Source organism: Cimex lectularius, unplaced genomic scaffold, assembly GCF_000648675.2.
Source record: "Cimex lectularius strain Harlan isolate CLEC.00 unplaced genomic scaffold, Clec_2.1 scaffold102, whole genome shotgun sequence".
In the NCBI taxonomy this organism is placed as follows: domain Eukaryota; kingdom Metazoa; phylum Arthropoda; class Insecta; order Hemiptera; family Cimicidae; genus Cimex; species Cimex lectularius.
The window spans coordinates 1,929,862-1,936,934 of record NW_019394228.1 but is presented as its reverse complement, the minus strand read 5'-3'; positions in this window follow the sequence as shown (position 1 = coordinate 1,936,934).

Genomic DNA, 7,073 nt, shown 5'->3' with positions numbered 1-7,073 from the left:
CGTTAGTTGATTGGTATATGCACGAAGTCTGAGCGAACTCTGTTTTGTCGCGCGCATTCGTGGATCCAATTACACTGTGGAAATTGATGAGCCACGATTTTCGCGCCGGAAAACAACACCGGGAGAATCTTACAACAGCAGTAGGTTTTTGGTGGTATTTGTCGCGAAACGAGAGAAAGTTTTCCAGTCGCCCTTACGGACGTCACGATAGCTCAAGTAGTAGAGCATCGGCGTATCTAGCCGAAGATCGTGGGTTCGGATCCCGCTCGTGACACAAAAAAAAGCCAACGTCCATACCATGGTGAATACACTGGTTCTCTCGCCCTTACGGACAGATCAGCCGCCACTCTCAACCTCCATAATTCGTGATCGGATCACTGCTGGGTCTGTCATCATATCCGATCAGTGGAAGGCATATGAAACATTATCACAGCATCCTAGTTTCCTATTTTATCGTCACCAGGAATTTTCCCTAGATTCGTTCGACGCTTGAACTATCATGCTATCCTCTCTTATCGACCTAGAGGAACCGTACTTCAATATTTGGGGATCACGGCGCCAAAGGGTATATTGCGCCCAGGACAGCCTGAGAAGGTGAGCCTCGCCTTCTCGGGCATTCTCAGTTCTGGTTCTATGACACAATTCCTTAAGATCTCTCCCAACTCTTGGATGTAAGCGGGGTTTCCAGGCACAGAATAACGGTGCAGTCTTGAGTAAACTCACTAAAACATATCGTGTGTTGGATATTTGTCAGCAGGAGAACCGCGGGTCGTTGATAAATAGCACAGGTGGGTTAGGGTACAGATAAGGGGAAGGTGTATGTTGGGGTCCTTCCGAGTCGTCGTTGAACCTTGCGGGCCCTCACAAGGACCGGTATTGTACCCAGGAAGATCCCAACTGTTCTGCCCTTCCGGGAAGCCTGCAACCGTGAGCTCTACGGCATAAGACCCCTTTCAGGCAGGCGAGAAGGGCACTCCTAAGTGGTAGGCTCTGTAGAGCCGGCGAGGAGGCTTTTGCCCCTAAAAAAGGACCGTTGAGTGAGAGGCAGAGCTTCCACCTGTCCGACTGTACCGGGCACCCCGGAGATCGTGAGCTCGTACGACCCGTGAGTCCTTTCTAGTCTTCAAAGAGGAAACCCTAGTTCTTGAGTAACTCAAGTGTGGCTCTGAGAAGAGCCGGTGAAAATACGGGCGAATGTATCTGATGAGGTTGAGCCGAATTCTTACGCCGGTCCGATGGACAAGTCCCCTCTTTCGCTGGACAGAGATTAGTGAATGGCTGTTTTAGTCTTTACAAATACTGTTTTGGGAACCTTGGTAGCCAGAGGTATTTGGAAGGTATGATTTTGGAGGAGCGGGAAGTGGCTACCTTGGATTCTCGTTTTTCTTTATTCAAAAGTTTTGTACAGTTCGTTTGTCTGTATTTACAATCTACTGTCAATTACAAATTAATTTACATTGCTACCAACCACTATTATATACTTATTTATGATTTAAGATTACAACAGAAAACAAACAATCCTTAATTGAACTAGTAACGTGTGGCCCATCATTTGAGAATAATCTTGACCCAATTTTCTGTCGGTTTCATTGGCTAGCTTTTCAGGCACGACCATTTTTTTTTCATTTTTAACGTTCACGGACTGTCCTGTAAAAATTGGATGTTTGTAATTTTGTTGATGGGTCACCACCACACAATTTGACCTGCGATTCTTTATAAAAATCTGCCATTATTGTGAATAAAAATAAATAACATGGTACAAAAGGACACTTTTCAAGTCTTTTTTTCACTCGAGTGAGGGAAAACATGCAGGCATCTACTGAAGATGGTAAAATGCCGAAAAGCGCCTGTCTGAAAAATAAGATGAGTATCAGGAATGCGGATAAAATTAAGTGTTTTGTTGACCAATTTTCATCAGATGGCTTTTTTTTATTACTTCCATAAATAAAAACATGCCCTTAATCTTTAACTGCCTGATCGGGTGTGGTTGTTCGTAGCGTTATTTCAAAATACTTTAAAGAATGCGAGTAGTGGGTTAAAAAAAAGTGACTGGATGATGAGTGGTGATCCATCCGAAAGATTTAGTTACTAAATAAAACAAAGCCACTTCCTGGAAGTGGTATAATTTGTTTGAAAATATCTCCCACGCCGCGGTGAGCAGGCATTCCAGAGGCTGATTACACTACTCCTTCTATATCTCCACGTAATATCTCTTCTCTCTGGGCCCTGTGGCAGCTCTTGTCACCCATAAACCCCTAATTGGCCCCTGACCACCCAATTAGTACCAGCCGACACTTAACCCTTCCATCCCTGTTGTCTAAATCGTCCGGATCTCTATTATGAAAATCCGTTAATTTGCCCAACAAGGGACGATTGGATTAAGGCATTTTGACCGGTGGGAGAAAAAACCGATTACTTCCGCCGGTACGGTCCCGTGGGAAAACGAAAAGGAGATAAACGGACGGATAGATAAACACGGGTAAATGTAGATCCAAACAGTGATTTGCGGTTTGGATACCACAATTCGACTAGCACGTTCCATGCCAATTGCCAAGGTCAGGCAAGGATGATCTACGGTATCCAATTTAACAAATTTCATCGGACTTAGTCACTTTAAACTTATACCGAACTCCACTGGCCTTTCATTATTTTATTTTTCCACAATTCAGTGCACTAGTTAAAATAATATTAATCAGTACAACAAACCTTCTACAATACGTTAGTCCTTTAACCACAAGCGCATAACATTTAAATGGATGTCCTTTAACGCCTAGCTTCGCTTGTTTTCTGTTTAGATGCGCATCTTACAAGTTCTCTTTCCCACTAACTTTACACCTTTACTCACTTTTCTTTCCTCTTTCTCACACCGTTACGTTTCTCAATGTCTCTCTCAAGCTTTTATCTCCATTTCTCTCTGTTCTTCCTCTCCAACTACAGCCATTTTTATTTCTCTATCTTTGGACATCATAATCCCTTTACCTTCCACTATTTTACTTTTTCGTCTCTTCTTATTTTACTCTTTTATCGTTCGTTTTTCGCTTTTTATTGGCACACAATGTATCTATCTATCTATCCTCTTCTTGTCAGTTATTGGGCCGTCTTCACTCAAATACTCGATTCGGCATTGCGCCATCTTCAGTGAGTAACAACACAACATCAACTCAATCCTCTTAATTTTTATCACTACTTTTGTTTTCTAATTCCTTCCTGTCTAAGACCAAATTTTATTCTTAGTTTCGATCAAAAGATAAAAATAAACTTGAGCTTTAAACTTCCTCCGTCTCACTCACTCACTTTCTCTGCTCTCACGCGCGCGCACCGCACACATTCCCCCTCCTTTTTTTCTATCGCTCAGTCTTTCTCTCTTTCTCTTGCATGAGTCTCTCACAATCTCTCTTTTCTCTCGCACGCGCACTTTCTCTCTCTCTCTTTTTCTCTCTGTCTTTCTCTTTGTTCTCTCTCTCTCTCTCTTTTTGTCTCTATCGCTCTCTCACTGTTCCACTCTCTCTCTTTTTCTCTATCGCTCACTCAGTCTTTCTCTCTCTCGCTCTCTATTTTTCTCTCTATCGCTCTCTCAGCCTTTCTCACTGTTCCCCTCTCTCTTTTTCTCTATCGCTCACACGGTCTTTCTCTCTCTCGCTCTCTATTTTTCTTTCTCTTTTTCTCTCTATCGCTCTCTCAGCCTTTCTCCCATTCCCCATCTCTCTCTCTTTTTTCTCTATCGCTCACTCAGTCTTTCTCTCTCTCGCTCTCTCCTTTCTCCCATTCCCCCTCTCTCACTTTTTTCTCTATCGCTCACTCAGTCTTTCTCTCTCTCGCTCTCTCTATTTTTCTTTCTCACGCACTTTCTTTCTCTCTATCGCGCTCTCAGCCATTCTCCCAGTTCCCCTCTCTCTTTTTTCACTTTCGTTCTCTCTTTTGTTCTCTTTCTCGCACTTTCTTTCTCTCTCTTTTTATCTCTATCGCTCTCTCAGCCTTCCTCCCTGTTTTATGTTTCACCACCATTAATAATTATGTACAAGCATACAACTTAGGCGAACGAGGCATACCAAATAGTCAAATTTTTTTTTATTACAAACCTTAATCTCTTCAAATTGGACGAAAATACGATCAGCGGTAACTACAGAGACTACCGCATATTTACTTTGATATTGCCTAAAACAGCCTACAGATCAGAGCGAAGATAGCCAGTCCAAATGCAATGTCAAACTAAGGTCGATAATTAATTTCCAATACATTCAGTTAAGGCTTCTTTCGTGGACCTTTGATTATATAAACTTCTTACGGTATTTTGATATAAATTAAGCTATATATATACGTCACCCGAGGCTTCCCGTTGGCCTGTTATTTCCAGAAGTCTAAGAACTAAAGGTCCAGAAGATATCCAAGGAGAATTCCGAACTGGTTGGAACATTATGACTAATGGATCGTTTAAAAACATTGAATATGTGATGAATGGCTTTGTTTTACGGCAAATAACTTACAGAAAAAGCAATGATTAATTTATAATTAATATTTTTTAGTTATATCAAATGCACCTCAATCACTCTTCCCACGAGTTTTTCATAAAACTATTAATTGTATATAATAAAATTAATTGTTACAATGTTTATCGAAACCTAAGAATTTAATGCTTAGCCAAGCCTACAGTCTAATTAAAATTCAACCAATATATTTACACACGGGTCAGAGCTAACGGCTTCAAAAAACGATGGGATTATCCCACTAATCCCATCCGTAATCCGCCTTTAGAAACGTACGGCCGCGGTCATGAATGGCAAGAGGGGGGGTTTCATTCATAAACTGAGTCGGTGAGTCAGCTCTGTTCGAAAAGAACAAAGATAAAAATGACCAAGGTCGGACACATCACTGAAGACCACATCACCGTTGACCCTGGCCCACGGTCCGAAATTATACCCAAACTCCTCTATTAAAAAGTAACCTCACGATCATTAATAAATAAGTAAAATAATGAAAACAATTTCGTTTATTATTTATTTACTTTTTTATGAAGAAACCGATTGCTGTGAATATAATCATGCTTCCAATGTTCCAATGAATTTAAAAATCGAAGTTTTGAAGAGAAAGTAAATTATATAATTCAGAAGATTTCCTTACGTCATAAAGGCATATTCTTTATAAATAAATAATTAATAAATATTGAATAAAAGTTTTTAGGCCACTTTGGCGACAGAAATTCAACTTTACACAATTAGGTTTTCGACGTAACACAAGGCTCAGTACTCAGACCAACGCTATTCTTGATTTATGTAGAAGAAATATTCTAGTCAAAATATTTTCAAACTCAAACAGACTCAATTTTTTATGAGGTTTGTGGGGTGATGGACCTCTTTGCCAATATAAATTCATTTTATACAATTCAGTTTTTGACGTAACACAAGGCTCAGTACTCAGACCAACGCTATTCCTGATCTATACACAAGAACTTTTCTAGTCAAAATATTTTTAAAATCAAACAAACTGACTCTATTTTTTATGACGTCAGAAAGGTGATTTCGCAATAAAATTCAATTTTACACAATTCAGTTTTCGATGTGGCACAAGGCTCAGTACTCAGACCAACGCTATTCCTGATCTATATACAAATATCTTCTAAAGATGTCAAAATATTTTCAAACTCAAACAAACTGACTCGATTTTTTATGTGGTCTGCGAGGTGAAGGACTTCTTTGCTAATAGAAATTCAATTTTACAAAATTCAGTTTTTAAGGGAACACAAGGCTCAGTACTCAGGCCAACACTATTCCTGATCTATATACAGGAAATCTTCTTAAACTATCTTCTGCCATCTTCACTGGCTTCAATGTCTGTCTATCATGAAAATCGACACTTTTTCAAACTTACAAAAAAGAAATGATCGACAGAAATTAAAAACTTCACTATTACGAGTGCAACAATTCACGGCCAACTGAAACCGATGAAGATCATTACCAGAAGATCATTAGAAAACATGAACAATGATCATTATGATTTCTTTGTTGATCAATGAACCTGTAATTTGGTTGTTTCAGTTAAAAATCATATATTTCAAGCTTTTACATATAACTATGTACATTTTTCCAAAAATAAATCATAAAATAAGGGATTAATGAAGTCATTTTGCATGTGAAACTGTTTATGTTCTTTCTTGGTTCTACCTCGAATGTCGTCATATCATCTATGAATGAAATGCATTTCAGCTCTGCTAGTTGTGATCTATTAATAGCAAAGAATGGCACAGAGATGAAAAAATGTCAGAACTGACTTATGATATAAGTTTTGTCCTTTTTATTGTTCCATTTATGGACCTCGAAAGCCATTTAAAATTAACCATACCAATAATAATGATAGAAAACAAAATTAAACACCTATATATTTTTTATTTTTGAAAGAGCATGTTACAGAAGACATAGATATTTCATAATATTTATAAATTTAATCATAACAAGTTAACAAAAAATGCTTATTTAATCGAATTGAGGGTATTTTAAATAATAAAAATTGATTCCAAAACATATCACAACTTAAGTTGGAAATTTTAATATTGATAATTTAATATAATTATAAAGAATCAGCAATAATGAAATAATATAAAATTTAAATTAAATTTTAACAAATAATGCACCAAAATAATTTAATATTTAACATTAACACATCTGGTGGGTAACGATTATAGTAAAAATGGTTCAATGGCACTTCTTGGCAGAATTACTAGTGAGTGTGGCAAGTTTTTAGCATTAAAATAAACACTATAATAAAAAAATATCAAGTAGAATATTCTCAGCCGGAAGCTGTATTTATAAATTATATAAATTTCATTTTTTATGAAACTGAGGTAAATTACGGGTCCCTTGTATGAAACTAAAACGAAGTTTACAACTCCTACAAAGACGATTTGTATGAATAGTATTTGTATTAGTAGATGAGCAGACCCAAAAGTTTATAACGTAATAATATATTTTGTGATGCAGCCAACATGTTATTGAAAAATAGTTTTAAATTAAGTCTTTTTAAGTACTTTAAAAAAAACCCTGTTGACTGCACACAGGTAATTTTGCTGCAAAGCTGAGCTA